The sequence below is a fragment of the Pteronotus mesoamericanus genome, unplaced genomic scaffold (assembly GCF_021234165.1).
Source record: "Pteronotus mesoamericanus isolate MK-2021 breed Mesoamerican mustached bat unplaced genomic scaffold, CSHL_Meso_final contig_52, whole genome shotgun sequence".
Lineage (NCBI taxonomy): Eukaryota > Metazoa > Chordata > Mammalia > Chiroptera > Mormoopidae > Pteronotus > Pteronotus mesoamericanus.
Genome location: NW_026555189.1, coordinates 8134379 through 8152740, shown reverse-complemented (window position 1 = coordinate 8152740; position 18362 = coordinate 8134379). Strand labels below are relative to the sequence as shown.

The 18362-nt window shown below is 53.8% G+C and overlaps 1 protein-coding gene across 1 annotated transcript in view; it reads left to right on the top strand.

The window, feature by feature from the left end:
• The first annotated feature begins 765 nt into the window (after positions 1–765).
• Positions 766–18362, top strand: part of ST3GAL2 (ST3 beta-galactoside alpha-2,3-sialyltransferase 2) — a 42661-nt gene continuing 25064 nt past the window's right edge. The window contains exon 1 of the mRNA XM_054579201.1: positions 766–966. The gene's annotated coding sequence lies outside the window, so the exon portion shown is untranslated. The remainder of the gene's footprint in view (positions 967–18362) is intronic.

Sequence of the window (18362 nt, the reverse complement as noted above, 5' to 3'; positions counted from 1 at the left end):
AAAACATGGAAAAATATTGAAAATGTTTGCACTACAGAAAAAGAGATAGGAATGGAATGAGAAAGTGCCCCAGCGGATGACCGCTCCAGCAAACCGGCAGACCCTCGGGCCCCGTTCCCAGGTGGGTAAAACCCCACGCCCACGTAGCTCCCGGAGCGCTCTCTCCTCGGGCCTGGACGCAGCAGCCCAACCGCAGATCCGGCTGACAGAGCCCAGGAAGGAAGCCAAGCTAGCCTCAGATCATAGCTCTTCGCGAGCGCGAGTGGAAACGGTACCCGGGGTGCGGTTCACGGGACAGAGGCATCTCCTCCAGACGGGCTCGGTTGCAGCTGGCCACGGCCGTGTCTCAGAGACATCCTAGGCTAGTTCGCACCTCCTGGGAATCCAGGTATTCAACCCGGCCCGGAGCCCCAAACATCCCCACATCATGTGCTGGGAGCCTGGCCTTCTGGGAACCGATTTCCCATCCCCCCGCCCCCTCCAATCCCCTAACGAGCGGTAGACCCCCAGAGCCCGGGCCGAACTACAAAGCCCACAATCCCTGGGGCTCAGGAGCATTGCCTTTTGGGAGTAGTAGTCCTGGATGCGAGGCACCCGCTATTGACTCAGCGGCAGCTGGACTCCACATCCCAGCATGCCCGTGCGCGCGCGGGAGGAGGAGGGAGGGGAGAGACCAGAGGATGTAAATGGGGAGGGGGCAGCCGGCCCCCTTTCCCCCACCCTTCCCTTCGAGCCGGGCAGGGGTGGGGGGAGGGGCCGGGCTGAGGCGGCGGCAGCTGCTCGCTCCGGTAGGGCAGGGCCGGCAAGGGCGGGACTGGCCCGCTGCGGGCGAACCAGGGATCGGCGAAGCTAACGGGTCCGGACGTCGGCGGCGGCTGCAGCGGCGGCAGCGGTGGCTTTCTGCCTGGGCGGAGGCGGCGGCAGGAGCAGCGAGCATGGCCCGCGCGGCGCCCAGCGCCGACTGAGGTGCGCGGGCGGGATGAGGGCGGGCGGGATGCGGGACGCCCCGGGCCCCACGGTGCTCCAAACCCTCTCTGTGCGGGCAGCTGTCTCGCCCCAGCGGCCCAGACCGGCCCGGTCCACCCCAGTAACTTCCCCCGGGTTGGGGCGCTGGGCTCCCCCATGCGGGAGCGGGTCCGCTTGCATGGCCTCAATCTCCATCCCCGCCTTCTGCTTCTGCACATCAAGCCGCTCCCAGCTCTCCAGGCGCGGCTGTTCCACTCCTTGGTGGCAGCTCCCAGCCCAGCCCTGGGAAGCACTCTCTGCCCCAGTCCTGATTCTATCTAGTCCACTACCTAGTTCTACCCCCAGCCCCGCCGTTCCTGGCCTCTGCCCTGTCTGGAGACCCCTGCCCCGCTTTTCCTGGTCAGAGGCTGTCTTTGCAACCATCAGCACCTCTCCTCTTTCCCCTTCCTGGCAATCCCCCGCTAGCCACCCCCAAAAACCCAGTTCTCTCTGATAACACCTAATAGCTCGACTGCCTTCTCACTTTAGAGAAATTGAGGCACAGCATAAGCCAGGAACTTGGCCAATGCCATGCCCCATTCCTGTGGGGGCTGGCCCAAACCCATCCCTCAGAATGGAAGAGTATTTCTTCCTTCCAGTCTTTCTGTGACTGGACCAAACTTCCTGGGCCTCTGCTACAGCTCTGGGCTGATCTCACTTTAGTCTCCCCTTTAGTTTTCTATCACTTCTGTTCCCCTGCTCCTCGTCCTTTCCACAGCCCACCTCTGGCCCTCTCTGCCTGCAGAGTCACCCACCCATTGCTTCTTTGCTCAAGTTAGCCTTTCCATTTCTATTTCTCACCAACTGCATCCATCTCTCATTTTGCCTCTTGCTTTAGAGCTGCGTAAGGCTCTGTAGAACAGCCTAAGATAGTGTTAGGGGAGAGGGGAGAGAGGTGCTGGTGGCAGAAAGGAATTGGCAGCCTCTTTGAGCCAAAGCTGCCAAGAGGGGTTCAGGAAAACGGTCATTCTTAGCCAGTAACTCATACTCCCTTCTTGTCTTTGGGACAGTTGTCTAGAAGCTGGTTGGTAGTCCCTGTTCCTTCCTCTGATCGTGCCTGGCAGGCTCCAAAGTCCCTCTGAGATGGGGGGAACCACCTATGCTGGAGATGGCATTGGTGGCGATGGCAGCAAAAGAGGAGCCTGGGAGACCACACCCCTAGGCCTCATCTTGCTTCAGCTTCGAACTTTAGAGGGGGTTGTCGGTTCAGGAAAGGATGCCTGCCAGGTGCCCTGAGCTCTTTGTGGAAGAAGACACAGTGTCTGTAGGGGCAGGTGGTGATTTCAAATTGAGTTGTAGTGTTTAGGATTTGAGGGACAGAGGGAACTGGGGCTCAGTGAGGTGGCACAGACCTGTCTGTATAATTCAGTTTTTTGCCTTCTTGTCTTCCTTCGGCAGATTTGCCTTTGGGTTGTCCCTTTCTAGCCCAGTGCTCAGTTTCCCAGTAGGAAGTGGAGGGAGAAAGGGTAAATCTATGAGCCATCAGGAGGCTCTGGGAGTGTGTTGGGGTCCTGAATGAGCAATCTTGATCTGAACCAGATGGTTCCCTGCTTTAGCAACCCCCTCTCATCCCTCCCCCTTGGCTGAGAATAGGATGCCTTTAACCTTGTAACTTGAGACTGGAGGAAGGGAGGCCAGGGGGCCAACTGTCTCTGTGTATGTTTATGTCTGCATCTACACACTTGCGTGCAAGCTTGCCAGGGGCCTGTGGGAGTGATTGTGCCCAAGAATGTATTGCCGTGATGTGCTGTGGCATGCTCACAGCTCTCTATGAACTTTCTGAGCCCAAACCCCAGATAGGGCCAGTTTCTAAGCCCCTAGGAATCATGGGGTGTGGCCTCATGGGAGCATTTTTCCACATGCCAAGCTTTTGGACCTGAGAAACACCTCAGGGCAAGGATCACTCTTTCAGAAAACTACACGTGGTTGAGGAGTCCAAGAGAACAGCATGGGGGGGTGTTCTCTTTTCCCTAGTCATGGCAAGAGAAGATCTGAGGGACAGGGGTGTGGGGAGGCTGGTGGGAAACTGCTTCCTTTGCCTTGTTCTATACCACATCCTGCTTGTGTATTGTGCACTTGATTTTGGCCCTTACTAGACTGTGGAAGTTCTTCAAATGTGTCCTCATTTTTGAACTAACAAAACCTGGCTTGGTCCTTAGCACATGGTAGGTGTTCAGTAAATGTTTGAGGGTCTTATGATTAAAGGTTTAGGACAGGATTCCTTATAGTTGATCAGGTGTCAGAATCCCCTGGAGCGCTATTTGTGGCACATATTTTTGGGCCCCACTCCAGTAGTCTTCTGATTCAGTCTCTCTGGGTGGGGCCTAGAATTTGCACTTCAGCCCAGCTCCTTGGAGAGAACACTTTGAGAATCCCTGGTTTGGGGCCATTGCTAGTGCTTGGGATTAATCCAGGCCAGATGTAAAGTCTTAAGAGGAGTTTTGCTACCTTCCACCTTGTGTCCCCACCCAGTCTTTCCACCTCTCCTCTCCTTTTCTTTCTTTCTTTCTTTCTTTCTTTCTTTCTTTCTTTCTTTCTTTCTTTCTTTCTTTCTTTCTTTCTTTCTTTCTTTCTTTCTTTTTCTTTCTTTCTTCCTTCCTTCCTTTCAAAAAGCTTTTATTTATTTATTTTTAGAGAATGAAAGGGAGGGAGAAAGAGAGGGAGAGAAACATCAATGTGTTTTTGCCTCTCATGCACCCCCTACTGGGGACCTGGCCTGGAACCCAAGCCTGTGCCCTGACTGGGAATCGAACCAGCAACCCTTTGGTATTCGCAGGCTGGCACTCAATCCACTGAGCCACACGAGCCAGGGCGTCACCCCGTCTTATTCTGGCAGCTGTACTGGATTGGCGTTTTTCCTTTTATTCTCATGCTGCCCGGTGTTGGCTAGGTTAATGGTAGGGGTGATTTGTGGTACCTGAATTTCCAGTCCCACTTTAACTACATAGCAGATATTGACCCATGGTTATTTGAGGGAAGGCCGCACAAAAGCAGGGCATTTAAGATTTGGGGCTTTGGAATAGGGGCGTGGATGTGAGGAAGCAGACACTGAACTAGGCCTTCGTCTGCCCTGTCCTTGTACCGCAGGCCAGGCAGTCTGAGGTGCCTGCAAGAGAAGTGCTGCTGTGGCTGCACACTGGACAGGATGCCTAAGAATCTTTGAAATTTATAAAAATAGAAGAAATTCCTTACATTGTGCTTTTAACTTACAAAACATTTCCTACCTGTTATTTTTCGGGGGATTTATAAGGCAGGTCACACGGCAGGCCCCGGGACTCCTGATTCCGACCTTCTAACGGAGCTCCTGCTAATCCAGGAGTCACAGTAGCTGGAATAGTGGCTGCTGTGCGCTGAGTACTTCACTCCTAGCCAGGCACCACGCGAGACGCCCTCCCACGCTAGCTCATCAAACCCTCGTAGCAGAGACATCATGAGGCTGGCATTATTGTCACTATTTTGTCGATGAAACACTGACACTTCGAGAACTTTAGAAACTTGCCCCAACTCAGACAGCTAGTAAGTGGAGGACCTGAAATTCAAATTCAGGTCATTCTGATGGCGCACCCCATGCTCTTTGTCATTCACTGTCTGCCTTGCCCAGCAGGCCTACCATTGTCTTTTGGGTTGTCAGCCCCCAGACTCTAGTGAGTTTACTGAGCTTGGAACTCTGCTGTGTGGTGTGGAAGAGACAGTGACCAAGTCACTGCCCTCGGGGAGAGGGTTAAGACAAGTCTACCAGTGTCTACAAGGGAGGGCAGCAGGGGCCGCCAGCGGCGTATAGGTTTGAAGGAGGTAGATGTCGTCTCCACAGCGGGTCCAGGAGAGGCCCCTAGGTTGGAGCCTGAAGCAGCAGGTGGAGGCCCAGTAGTGCCTGTGGGCTGGGGAGGTGTGCAGCCAACAAGCGCAGAGAGTGACCCGTGATGGCACTTGTCGGGAGTTTTCCCTTTTGGTTGTAGCACAGGAGATACAGTTCAAGAAGCAGTGAGAAGATCCTGTTCGGTTACAAGCAACAACTTGGCCGACTTTGGCAGGAGAGGACTTCCTTGGGAGGATACGGGCACTCCCAGAATCAGTGATGTGACTTCAGGACCCAGGTCCCCGTCAGGGTCTTAAGTTGGTACATGGGAACCAAAGGCCAGCTTCTTCATGACACCACTGTCATCAGGGTAAATATGTTCCATCTGCACTCAGTAGTTCTGTCACCACTGCTTGAGATTCACCTTCAAGGGAGGAAATCCCTTTTGGTCAGGGAAGGGCTGGTGGCATAGTAGGCAGTCCCCTCAGACTGTATCCGAAAACTAGTTCCCAGAAGAAGAGAAAATGGACACTGCAAAAGATCAACCCGGAAGCGTGCCAGATGAGGGCTCGGACTGGCAAGTGGGAAAGAGAGTACTTAGTTCTGACAAGCTTCTGAGCAGGCAGAAGGCAGACTGGCAGCAGGATATGGCTGGGTCAGAAGGGGACAAAAAAGAAGGGAGGGAGGAATCAGAAAACTAGATAGCGTCCAGGTGAGACCTAATGAAAGCTGGGACTTGGCAGTAGAAATGGAAAAGAAGGAACTGATTCTAGAGAGATTGTGAAAGTAAGTATCATCTTCTGGAAAAGATACTTAATTGGCTGGGGTTTGACATGTCAGTGCCTGGGTGGTGAGGCTGGTTCCTTTAGCTGAAATGGGGCAGTCAGGGCAGGGAGAGTTTGCAGAAGATGATGTGTCTGTGCTCCTGAGGAGCTGTGGGCAGGGTGCTGCCTGACAGCACACCCGCAACCCTGATGAGCACATTCCTTCTGATTCCAAGCTGCCTGCTGTTTGAGTCCCGAGGAGGTGACACCCCAAAGCCTCAGGGGCCCTATACTTCCAGAAAGCCGCTGGGGCTCTGTGACTCAGGCTCAACACATCTGCGTTTGTCAGACTTCACCCTGGGGTGGGCTTCCCCTTCCCTGCTCTCAGTTCCCATGTCCCAACTTTTCCCACCCCCAGTTCTGCATCCCAGGCCCTTGGCCCTGGCCCAGCTCTATGGGGACCTTGGTTTTCAGGCTTCCCCCTCTCCGCCCACAATGCTTGTTGACAACCAGTCCTTACTTCCTATCAGGACAAACATCTCCATGTGACAGTTCCCAAACAGACGATCTGAACTTTACTTGCTCTGCGGAGAAAACAGGCTTAACCGGAGGTTATGTCATCCTCATCAGGGACACCTGTGTGTGTCCCTAACCAGCCATTCTAGAATTCTTCTTGGTGCTTATTTATAACTCATTATTATAATTACAACATATGTCTATTAAGCTTTCATATTGTTGTTGCAAGTATGTTCTAAAGCTCCAGGGTACAGGCTGGCCTTTGGGCCACCAAACTTTCTAGCTGAGAACCGGGGACGTTTCCTCCTATCTGAGTGGGAGGAAGGGACAGCTCCTCTCTGGGGTGGGAGGAGGAGGGGCTATGCTGAAGGGTAATTTAACCCCACAAGTTCTCAGAGGGAAGGTCATCTTCCTGGGGTGAAGAGGATTGTTCCCTTCAGTTTTAGCTCTTGGCATTCAAATATATGTGATATTTGCCATCTATGAATGTAGAGCGTATGCCTATGTACAATAAGGTGAACCGGGGACAACGGAAGTCTAGAGAAAAATGCACTTTTTCTTTCTATCAATGCCAAATTTTTATTTGTATAACTGTAATATCAAAACAAAAAAAATGTCAAACCCCAGCCAATTAAGTATCTGTTCTGGTATGGGATGTTGAAAAATATCCTCAACCCTGCTACTTCCTTCAGAGGGATGTGACTTTCTGCAAGTGAGGAATCCCAGAAAGGGTAAATGATTTCACTGGCTGCTGACGTGGGAGGCCAGCCAGCTGCGCCTGGGTCTCCCTCCTGCCTTGAGCGGCATTATTCTGTGACCTGTTTCTCTTCTCTTCTTGGGTTGTGATCTTCGTTTGAACAGTATCCTTTGCCCTTTTCTGTCCTCTTCCTCTCTAGGATCAGGGCAGGAAACATACCGGAGGGACCCAGAAATCAGCCCCACCTCTGCATGGTTAGGGTGTGAGGCCCTTCCTGCTCTCAAAAGGGCCAAGTTGCAGGGCTTAAGAGAAGGCAGGGGGCACTGTGGTGTCAGGGCATGACCCAGGGACCCCAGAGAGCCGTCCTCACCCTGCTCTATCCTTTTTCCACGGAGTCCTTCAGCTGTAAAATCCACGCAGCAGGCTGAGCAGATCTGCAGCCTCCGCGAAGAAAATCAGCAACAATGCAAACACTAATAGGTCTAGAGGGAACTGCTCTGGTGGAGAAGAATCAACAAGTTATTTATGTGTATGGCTACAGGGAACGTAAAGGGGTAGTGAAAAGGGGAAGCTGAGAAGTGATTACAGGAAGAGGCACAGGTGAGGGAACTGGGGGGTGGAGTGGGGGTGCCCCCTGCCGCTCCTGTTGCCCCCACAGCTTTCCTCTCCTCCTCCACTGCCACTCCCTCCTTCCTTTGCAGAGTTCCTTTGGGTTTCAAAGGGACATTAGTAGAAATTGGAATTGACCCTCACCATAAGTAGAGCTCCCCACAACTCTTCATTGCCCCTCAAGTTTAGTTACAGACAAGATAGCAGTGATTATCCAACTGCTGTCCATCACCAACTGCTGGTGGTGAACTGGAACCAGAGTCAGGAGAAAATGAAAGCCTCTGCAGGCCTGCGCTGAGTGCGTTGGCTGCGCACGCAGAAGAGACAGCAGCCCAAGGGAGTGAGACTGTGTGGACAAGACAAGAAAAGGGAGAGAGCCTCCTCGCTCCTCCTCGCTCCTCCTCGCTCCTGTCTCTCTTGGGTTCTCTGGGAAAGACATGTGAGTCTGGAGGAGCCAGATCACAAAGGAGTTTCCAAGGGTCAGCCTTCTCTCTGTTCCATCCTGTCCCGGAGGGTTTGGTATTTCCGTGCACCCTCGCCTAACAAGCTTCTGGCTGGTTCTTGGGGCCTCCAGCATAGCTCAGAAGGAGACCCCAGGTACCACAGGTAGGGGAGACAGGAAAGCCTGAAGGAGGTGGGGAGAAGAATAAGGGCCCTCTTCAGGCTCTTCCAGTGTTGGGGAGCCAGCCTTGGCAAGCCCTTTGATAGGAAGGTGCTGTGATATGGGGAGCAGGGTAAACAACTTACACCGAGGAGGTTCAGCCTAAGGCCAAAGTGGCAACTCTTTGGTGAAGGAATTTCCTGGGTCCTGAAAAGCAATTCACAGCTTGACCATAGAGCAGCTGTAGGCAGACTTCCAGGATGAATGTGAGTTCTGATCTCTCAGGTGGCATTTCCTGTACTTAACACAGAACATACCGCACCTCCCTTCAAACTTGGGTGATGTATTTTAGAGGGAGTCTTCTTTCACTCAGACTGCCCATCCTAGCGATTCCTGCCCATCCTGGACTAGATCTGTGGGCCTACCCTGCCACTCATGCTGTGCAAAACAGGGCGAGAAGCCAGCAGGTCCTCTGCTGGCAGGCAGTGAGGCCTGGGTGAGGCCTGGCTTGGCAGAGGGCCCAAGAGACTCAGGGCAGGGCTGTTTGGCTCTTCCAAAGGGGAAGCAGCTTGTTCGATGAGGTGTCCCTTCAATGGTTTTCACAGTCCAGGGCCCAGTCCGCTTGGATGCATGCAGAGTTCTAGCTACTCAGAGTGCGTTGGTGCTCTGTGACACAGGGCAAGTCGCTGCGCTTCTCTGGGCCTCAGAGTCCCCATCTGTGAGTACCGACCGAATTTGAAGACCTGCTCAGGGGCTCGTTCTCAAACCACGGTAGCCCAGCAGAGGAACACCATAACCTGAAAGGGGAGGTAGTGCCAGGGCCACAGGGTCCCGCCGTGTGGTCCCGACGTCCATGGGAATCACTTTGACCTTTCTCCTAACCTGCTTGGAAGCACTGGTCAGCAGCCAGCCTGCTCTGCTATCTCTCTGGAGAACGTGGGCTCTCTATAGCCAATGGAGCTCTCCCCTGGCCTCCCATTGTCTTCATCCCCTCAACCCTTGCTCTCGCTCTGTCCTGTGTTCAGGCAAGAAAATCCCATCTGATCTCATTGCATTCCTCCCTTCCTCCACTGGCCACCAGTCAGGCCGTGGGATGACTGTTTACAGGGTTCCCATTCCTTTATGTTCCCAATGTCCTCACCCACCCCCTTAGGCCCTGGGCTCTGCCCTAACCAGGTTTTTTCCCCCAAAGCCAAGGCTGATCTCAGGAGGGAGGGACCAGGTCATGAGCACAGACACGTGACAGGTTGGCTAAGAGTTCAGAACAGAGCTGGAAGGGGATGCAGAGGACAGGGCAGGGGACAACTGGGGATCTTGAGGAGACTGGCCAGAGAAGAGCATAAGGTTGTTTTGATCATTGCCAAAGAAGGAAGTGTAAGGTGGGGTCTGGCCCAGAGATCGGCCCTGAGACAGACCCTGGCAGGGAGGAAGGCACAGGGTTTCTGCCCTGGGCTGGACTGGGCACACAGGATTGTGCTCACAGGAAGTGTGGGAAGGGTTGTTAATGACTCTCCACAGGCTGCCAGCAGCCAAGGGTCAGGCTGATAAGAGGGAAGAGATAGACTCCTTGAGTTTTATCCTCCTGACAGCTGCCTTCTCCCTGCCGGCCCCACAGGCACTGACAGTCTATTGTCCTGCTCTTGCTCTATCTCCTCTCCTTCCTGACGTGCACAGGCCCTGGCCTCAGCCCAGCTGGGCTTCCCCTGCCTGTCCGCCAGCTCCCTTCCCATCTGTGGTCAGATGAGGTCTGCACTGGGGGGAGAGTCCCAGCAAGGCTAAGCCAGTTCTGAGCCTGACCCTGGGGTGGGAAGCCATCTAGGGTGGGGCCAGGGCTCTGGGCAGAGCAGGGACTCCCAGACCTGTTTGGTCCATTTTGGTCTCAGGGTCACCCTGCTGCTCAGCCAGCCAGACCTGGGGCCATGGGGCTTTTGGGGAGTTCTGCCTTTGCCGCAGAGCATTGGGAGATCCAGCCGTTCTGCTAGAAGGGGTGGGCATGAGGATCCAATAGAATTTGTGCGGATCACTTTGGTGTCCCCGAGTAGAATGAATTGGAGGGGTCCCTTAAGCAGATTTGGGGCTACTGTAGGTGAAGGATGACAGTTCCTTAGATAATGTGATGGTGGTAGATGTGGAGAGAAGTAGAAAGAGGAGCGATTTAGCTGGTTAAAATCAGGTGGGCTTTGTAAGAGGTCACCTGAGGGAGGCTGAAGGAAGGAGGAGGCAGAGATGACGCCCACATTTTAGGTTTGGGTGGGTGAGTTTGGTTTGGGGCAGGTTGAGTTTGAGGTATTTTGGGGTACCTCTCAGGTACATCATCTGGAGGTGGCATCCAGAAATGAGTGAGATAGATGGGTCTAGAGGTCAGGCGAGTGTCGGACCTTTTTTGAAAAGCCAGGTGCCATTCTTAAGAGGTTGAGAAACAGGTTTGGAAAGGGTTCCTCCCAAAATCCATTGCCAGATGGAAAATAACCTAGGGTCCTGACTTTCCCTTGCATTCCGTGTCCAGGGTCATCAGCTCTCCCCTGACCAATTCAGCTGTTCAGGGCCCAGCCAGGCAGCAAAAGACCCTGCCCTGCGTGGCCTTCCCTGTGGTTGGGGGACTCTGGTGGTGGGTGTTGCCGACCCCACGGCTTCCCGGAGGGAAGGCTGAGCACGTTGGAGCCTCCCTCACTGTCTGCACATCTGGATTGTGTCCCTGGCTGAAGAAGAACGTGGGTCCTGGCCAGATCTCAGCCGCTGCTGGGAACTCCAGAACCACTTCGGTTCCTGTGGACTCGTGGGCCTCTGAGCTGGGTTGACCTATCAAGGACGGGGTTTTTAGGGATAAGTTCAGGGCAGCCCTTCTGCGTCAGATAGCAAGCGGTACTGTCTCAAGTGGCTTTTAAAATTCTTTTAAATGAAATGTAAAATGATTATATATGTGTACAAGATTGTACAGTTGGACTTCTTCAGTTACAAAGGCCAAAAATCTAGAGTGCCTTTTGATAAAAGGGAACTTCTTGACTTGTACCTGAGAGAATTGCTGGCTACATACAGGGAAGATGAGGGGCTCAAACAACATCCCGTCACCCTTCCCTTCTCTGTGGTGATGCCGTTCAGTTCCCATGTGGCAGAAGGTGTCTGCCACCTGTGTGAGCCTCTGTCCCCTCAGCACCCTCACCAGTGTTCCCGCAGGAGTCATGGGTTCACTTGGAATTGGGTTCCATGCCTAACTTTGAACCAAATACTGTGGCTGAGTGCATCTAGTGCTCTGGTTGGCCAGGCCTGGGTTCCATGGCACAGAGATGGCTCCCAAAAAGAAAGTGAGGTGTCATCCAATCTACAGACGCCACGTATTAAGGCAGCAGGCAGTGCAGGGCGTGCATCTGGGCCCTTGGAGACCCTTCAGTTAACTCCCAGCCTGATGTATGCATCAGAAACACCACTGCAGACACACTAATAAGGATTTATTGCCGTTTATTAATTTACCTCATTAAAAACTAAATACTAGAATGTAGAGTGGACCTTAGAATGATTGAGTCATTCCACTTACAGGTCAGGAAGTGGCAGTTGAGAAATTTGCCTTATATCCTCAAACCTGCAGATAGAAGAACTAAGAACAGAAGTCAGGTCATCTGACTTGCAGGTTGAGGGCTCTTTCCAGAATGAAGTGTGACTTCTTCTAGGGAGGAGCCCCTTAGGTACCCCAGCTGCCACCCACAAGAAGTCATCCATCTCCTGGACTTCTCCCAGTGAAAAGAGGAGGCCCTGGCCGTGTTCTGGCTGGCTTCTGCCTCGTGCCGCCTCCGTGCCCTCCCGGCCCCCTCTATCGTCTTGGCTTCTCGAATGCTGACTCCTCTGTGTTATTTCCTGCTGGGGCCCAGGTAAGGGTGTAGCTCCAGGGCTGCTGTGCCTTCTGGATTGTGTCGGAGTGTTTCCTTTTGGGGGGAGTTATGCCCCCCTGTCTTCTCCCTTGGAAGAAAATGGCCAGGACAGTGGAGGTTGTTTCAGGTACAGGCCGACAGCACGATTTTGGCCTCAGTTCCCATCCCCTCCATTTTGCGAGGGTCCAGATATTCGACCCAGCTTGGCAGAGCCAGGAACGGGATGTTATAGAAAGAGCTCTGGGCTTCAAGCCTCCAATTTAGCAAGAGGATACCGCAAGCTCCAACTAACACATGTTTCCTGCCTTGGGTGGGTCCCTCCGCTAGGCCTGTGGGCCAGAAAGGGAAGGCTGCCCCTGTGAGGAGCTTTGGGCTGCTTGAGAATCTGAGTTACACATAAACAAAATGCTGCAGGTCCTGGGAGCTGGCAGGCAGTTCTCACCAGCTCCTAGGTGCCCAGTGAGTGAGGTGGGCTCTTCCGAGTTTGGGACTGAAGTCCTCTCTCATTCCGACCATCTATCTCCTCAGGCATATTTCTTCCTGCCCTTCAGATATTTGCTGACAGCCAGTTCTCTCCTGAATTGTCTGCCAGCCCAGACTGACCAGTGTGCTCTCTCTCTGCCCTTCTTGCTCAGCTCCCAGAGGTTCCCTACTCTGCCTGATTCTGTCCGGGACTGTGTTCTGAGCCTGGGCCAGACCTCCCTGTTCTCCTGGGCTTAGCCACATTGTCTGCTCTTGTCCCTGCTTCCTTCCTCTCTGTGAGGCTGCAGCTCAGGAGGGCCTCGGGAACATAGTGTTTCGCAGCTTACAGTCATTGCTTATTTCATCTTGGCAGGGACTGTGAGATAAATAGGGCAGGCATTATCATGCTCATTTTACAGATGGAGGACCTGAGGCCCAAAGACATATGATTGGCCCAGAGACAAATGATTTGCCCAGTCCTGGAATTGAGGTCCTCCGGGTTTAGTCCAGAGAATGCTGTAAAATGTTAACTCACAGACACATATTGGGTTGGGGATACCCCAGTCTCACCAGGAAAGGCCAGGGGCTTGAAAGCAGGCCCTGGCCCCGCATCTTCACAGCCCCAGCTCACCCCTGCACAGCCCCAGTCTCAAACAAGCACCATCATGTTGGCCATGCCTGTGTAACCGCAACATACATAATAAAGCCAGACAACAGAGACTACTCTCTGGGGACCATCATAACGGACCCCGGTCTCTGTTTTTCCCCTCCCTGTTCCCCCAAAGTTGACAACAATAATGCATGTCATGTTGGATCATCTTAGCAGGGAGCATGTATAACTTTGGCCAGCTCCGGGAGGATGAATCGCTGAGGGGGAGCAGGAAGGGTTCCTCCCGCTCACACACACCCCATACTCTCTCCCTCTCCCCTCCCCCCGAGGGTGCAGGTCAGAGGCAGTGCAAGGGGAAGGCTGCCTTTGTGCCTACTCACAGCAGCTGATAGTGCCACTTTCCAGAGGTGGTGAAGCAGATTCCTAGCAGCCTTGGGGATGGTTGTTCCTCCCAGGGCCCTGCCAGAGACAGTCCTGGCATATGATCAGCTCCTAATGAAGAGGAAGATTGCAGAGCCAGAGCAAGGCACAAATGAAAGCAGGTGCGTGCTGGGCGTGACCCAGCCTGCAGCTGTGTTCTTCAGTTCACCAGCTACCTCCTTTCTGCCTCCCGGGGATGACTGTTAGTGAGTCAAGAAAGGCGGGAGCACAGGGCAGGAGCTGGAGCTGGAAGTTACCCAGCACCAAGCTGGGCATGGACTCAGGGCTTCTAACTGGAACTTCCGAAGTCTCTGTTGGAAAACGGACGTCCAGAGGACACAGCAATCGAGCAGAGGGCTGACTCTGGGCTCCTCTGTCCTTTTACTTCACTCCTCTCCACCTCAGCTCCTGGGGGAGAGAGGGGACATTGCTTCCTTTTAATTTCCTGGCCCAAACGTGGATGCAGACACTTCCGGGTTTCCATTAGCATAGCTGCCATAGGCTGACCTTTTCAAAAGACATGACTAAAGATAAAAGAGGAACAAAAGAAGCTAAAGATAGCGTGTGTGAAGAATAAAAACAGTCTGGCTCACGGTATGCAGGTTACTGGTTTGTTTGCAGAGTACACTACCCACTAGAGATGCCTGCCTTCAGGGCCAGCATACCTCCGCACATAGAGCCTCTGGCCTCCTGGCACTGACCTGTCTCCCTGTCTAAGGCACCCCCAGGAACCTCCCACCACGAATCCTCTCCAGGACAGCTGGTCCACCTCCTGGTCGGCTGCCTGGCCCACCCTCCTCTCTGCCCGGGGCTCATTGGTTGGAGGGGGCGGTGTGGCCCCTTCCCTAGGCCACATAGGGGATTGGTACCTACATGACCGTACCTTATAGGAGTGCCATTTATTCTTAGTAATCCTTGTACTGGGCCCCATCTCTTGACACAGTGCTCAGGCCCCAGCTTAGCCCACAAGACAACATAAAAGGGCTGGTGGTTCTCCCAACATTTGATTTTGGCAGGAACTGTACAAGTCTCCCCACCTGGTTCCTGCCTCCCACCGGCCACAAGAATAGAAACTAATAAGTTGGCCTGGTTGATGTTGGTTTTGGGATGAGTTGGGGGAAAGATTGTTCTGTTTCTTTAGAAAACAAAAGAACACTTTGAAGTTACCTAGTCTTGATGAAGGAAGTAGATAAGAACCTGACCACAAAACTTGAGTTTCCAGCTTGCCGCCTGCCCCTGCACCCTGCCTGGTGTGTGAGTGGTGCTCAGGAGCCAGACAGGTCTCCACACTCCCAATTGCTGCCTGCCAGCGGCACCCACGACGCTTGTACTTCATACCAAATGTTCGGATGAAGTCACAAAAAAGTCAAAAGAACCACCACCTCACACAGAAATGTAGGGGATGGAAAAAGGGAGACCGTGGTCAGGTACCGTCCACTGTCCCTACCCTGCTAAGGTTGAAGCCCTGTAAAGAAATTTGCCCTGCGCAAGGTAGACCTCCATGCCGACAGCCCTGGTTGTCACTTTCATGGTATTGCCTGGTCCCAGAAGCTCTGGCAGACATTCCACCCGAGCGGCTTGGCCATGAGGACTGAAAAGGTACAGCCCAGTGTTTCATTCCTGGGGCTGACAGACAGTCTTGTTCTCACCTGCCCCTTCAGGTGAACACTAGCCCCAGCTGAGTGAGCCATGCTGCTCCTGACTTCCAGCGCTGGGCTGGGAGAGGGGATGATCCCAGAACCAGGGCTGTGGCATCCTGAGAGAGGGACACTATGGGACTCTCGTGTCCCAGAAGCTCTGTCAGCATTCTCAGGGCTGTAGCTTGTCCTGTGTGTCAAGAGTTTTGGGCCACGCCCATCCTAGGATGTGCCACCCAGGAGGCAGTGGGGTCTGCCGTCCGGAATCCTGCTGGGCTGCATGAATGCAATGACTGCACAGACCCTGGTCCTGCAGCCTTCCTGCCAGTGAAGCCATCAGTCACTCTGCTTCCGTGGCCTCTTCCTTGCAGGTTCACAGTGCTGGGGGTCGGCTTATGACCCCTCCCCCTACATTCTCTCCCTATCCTCCCTTGCCGTAGAGGATGTGAAGATAGATGCCAGGGTTTTAGGTGGAGTCCTTCAACTCTGGGCCTGGGCTGAGGCCTGGCTAGAGTTTTGAGCCACAAAGACTTGTCTGTAATCTTCTAGAAGCATAGTTTCTCTTCCCTAGGTGTGCATTGGTAGGGCTTGTGTGTGCCCTAGCTCAGCCCTTCTCCATCAGCTCCCGCTGGGACCTAGCAGGCCCTAGCCCCCTTCAGGGTGGCCTGACTTCCAGTGCTCACAGGTGGAGGGAGGGGGAACCCAGTCCAGAACCCCTTGCCGTGGTCCAGGCTTGGGAAGGCGCGCGAGAGGACAGTGGTGGAAAGCAGAAACACCAGTCCTGTTCCATTCCCCCAGGACCTGGCAGGAGTGGTCAGATTTGGGAATTCTGGTGTTGCTCTCCAAGGATTGGGAGAAAGAGGGCTGAGTGGGAGTTGGGGATTTGTGGGGGGTGGGGGGGTGCAGCACAGGGAGCCCTGCCCCTCTCTGCCATATTGTATGAGTCACAGCTCCTTTAGGGGAGCGTTTATTTGCCCTTTGCCTTCAGCCCCTGGGGCTGCCCCCTCAGTCTGCGTGCCTTGTCCTGCATGTTCCAGGGAGCTGCCCGGGTGTGCTGTGTTTTCAGTGGCTGAGTCCCAGCCGTGTGGGTGCACATGTTGGGAACGAGAGGGCCAAAGGTCACCTGGAGGAACCATTTACTCCTCTTTTAACTCCTCTCCAACGAGGGTGATGGAATGCAGTGGCCCTCTTCTAAAGATTCTCTCAGACCCGCCCTGGTCCTCTCACCCCAGGGGAGTGCCATTTAGAGGTGTGTGTGTGGTGTGTGTGTGTGTTTGGGGGAGCCAGCTTTGAGGAGGATTGGGTTAACCTGTGGATTAACTCTTCTGTGAGAGGAGCAAGGAGAGTTCCCTTTGGTAAGAGCGAGTTGGATGGGGACCATGATCCCTTACCCCAAGGGGGGCTGTCCATTGAGGATTGACTCCCCTCTTCTTGAAGCCCTGGGCTTTGTGCTTCCCTAGAGCTCTGCCTGGCTGTGCCCCTGCGCAGGCCTCTGGATAGGCCATGGAGTCCCGTCACCGGCTCCCATCTCTTTAGAAGGCAGGGCCCACAGATGGGCCTGGGATGCCCGTCTCTGAGGTTGGCTGCGCCCTGACACCCTTGGAAGTAAGCAGCCCTCCAAGGGGACCCCTGGGTGATGGGAAGACTGGGGGTGCTGGGGGGAGTCCTCAAAACAGAGGAGCTCCATTGCTCTGCTTGGCAGAGCAGGAGCTTCAAGGCCCTAGAAAGGAGGGCTGTGCGAAGAGGCAGTGGTGCAGCTGGGTACAAGGAGGGAGGGGGCCGGGCTCTCCCCATGCGCCTGCCACTCCCAGGTGGCGACAAACAGTTGCTGGATCAGTGTCTTCTCTGTTCTTCTCTTGAGATTCAAACTGTAGCCCAGAAGCCCAGACAAGGGCGAGGTAAAGGAGGGCAGGTAAAGGAGGGCCAGGCATCTTCTCTGCCTATGGTAAGAGATCTGAAGCATGAAGGTGATGAATAGCCGAGCCACCTGGTGCTCTAATCTTATCTTTAAAGGGACAGGTCATAAGCACCCTAGGTCCCTGACCCTGGGATGCAGAGTTGGGCAAAAAGTTCTAAACGCCCAGCTCTCCAGACTCCCTTCTGGCTTGCCCGAGACCACCATTTACTTATCCCACTCCCTCCTTTCTTTAAAAGTTCCCAAAGAAATTCAGATTTGTTTCCCAGTCTCCTGCCCTCCAGGTCGGCCACCTGTCTCCTGCCTCTCTCAGTGTCTGAGGCTTTCAGCCCTGTGGAAAAACCCCTCATTAACTGTCTTTTCTAGACTCTTGCTGCCAAACTGTGGCACACAAACTGTTCAGTGTAGTCTGATGAAGTGACAGCTGTGGAAGAGGCGACAGGCTCTGTGACCCGCAAGCTCTGCCACAGGATGGACTTGGTGCTCCTCTCTGTGCAGCCTCGGGGTAAGGGTCGCTGGGACAGAGCCGATGCCCAAGGCTCAGGTCTGTGCCGACCCCACACCTCCCCAGAAGCGCGGGGAGGGGAGGGGACAGGCAGGGCCTGTGGTCAGGAGGGAAGAGGCCCTGCAGCAAGACCGTGGCGATGCTGGCCTGGCGGAGGCTGGGGTGGGGCTGCCGCTGCTGAGGAACCCGTGATGCCTGTTCAGGTCATGAGACTCAAGCCCACAAGAGTTGCTCAGCTGGAGTGGGGCTGACAAAACTATGGTTCTTTTATTTATTTATTTATTTTTAAATTTTATTTATTTATCTTTAAAGAGAGGGGAAGGGAGGGAGAAAGACAGGGAAATGGGTGAACGTTTGCCTCTCACATGCCCCCAACCAGGGACCCAGCCCACAACCCAGGCATGTGCCCTGAATGGGAATCGAACCAGCAATCTTTCAGTTCACAGACAGGCACTCAGTTCACTGAGCCACACCAGCCAGGGCAAAATTATGGTTCTTAATGTGCCCAAACCTGGAGCATAGGTGCTGAGTTAGGAGCTTTATGCCTCTCACCCTTACAAAAATCCTCTGAGATGGGTGATATTCCCATTTTACAGATAAGAATACAGATCAGAGAGTTTAAATGGTTAACAGCTGGCAAGTGTCAGTGTCAGAATGTGAATTCAAGTTCTTCTAGGCTCTGTCTTCTTTTGGGAGGCTTGACTGGAAAGGGACTTTGAGCTGGGGGGAGTAGGTGTGAGGTCCAACAAGTCCTAACTAGGGAGGACTGCAGCCTGCAGCCTGCGGTGCTAGGGGAGTATCCAAAGAGAGTTCCGTGTGTCCATGTGAGCAGCCCTGGTGTGTCTCTGCTGACAGGGTATTAAGAGTGGGGCACTTCGACCATTCCCATGGTCTAGACAACTTCCATCACTTTACACGCACACCTTTCCCATTGCCTCCAGTTTGTTAAGTCTGGTTTATAC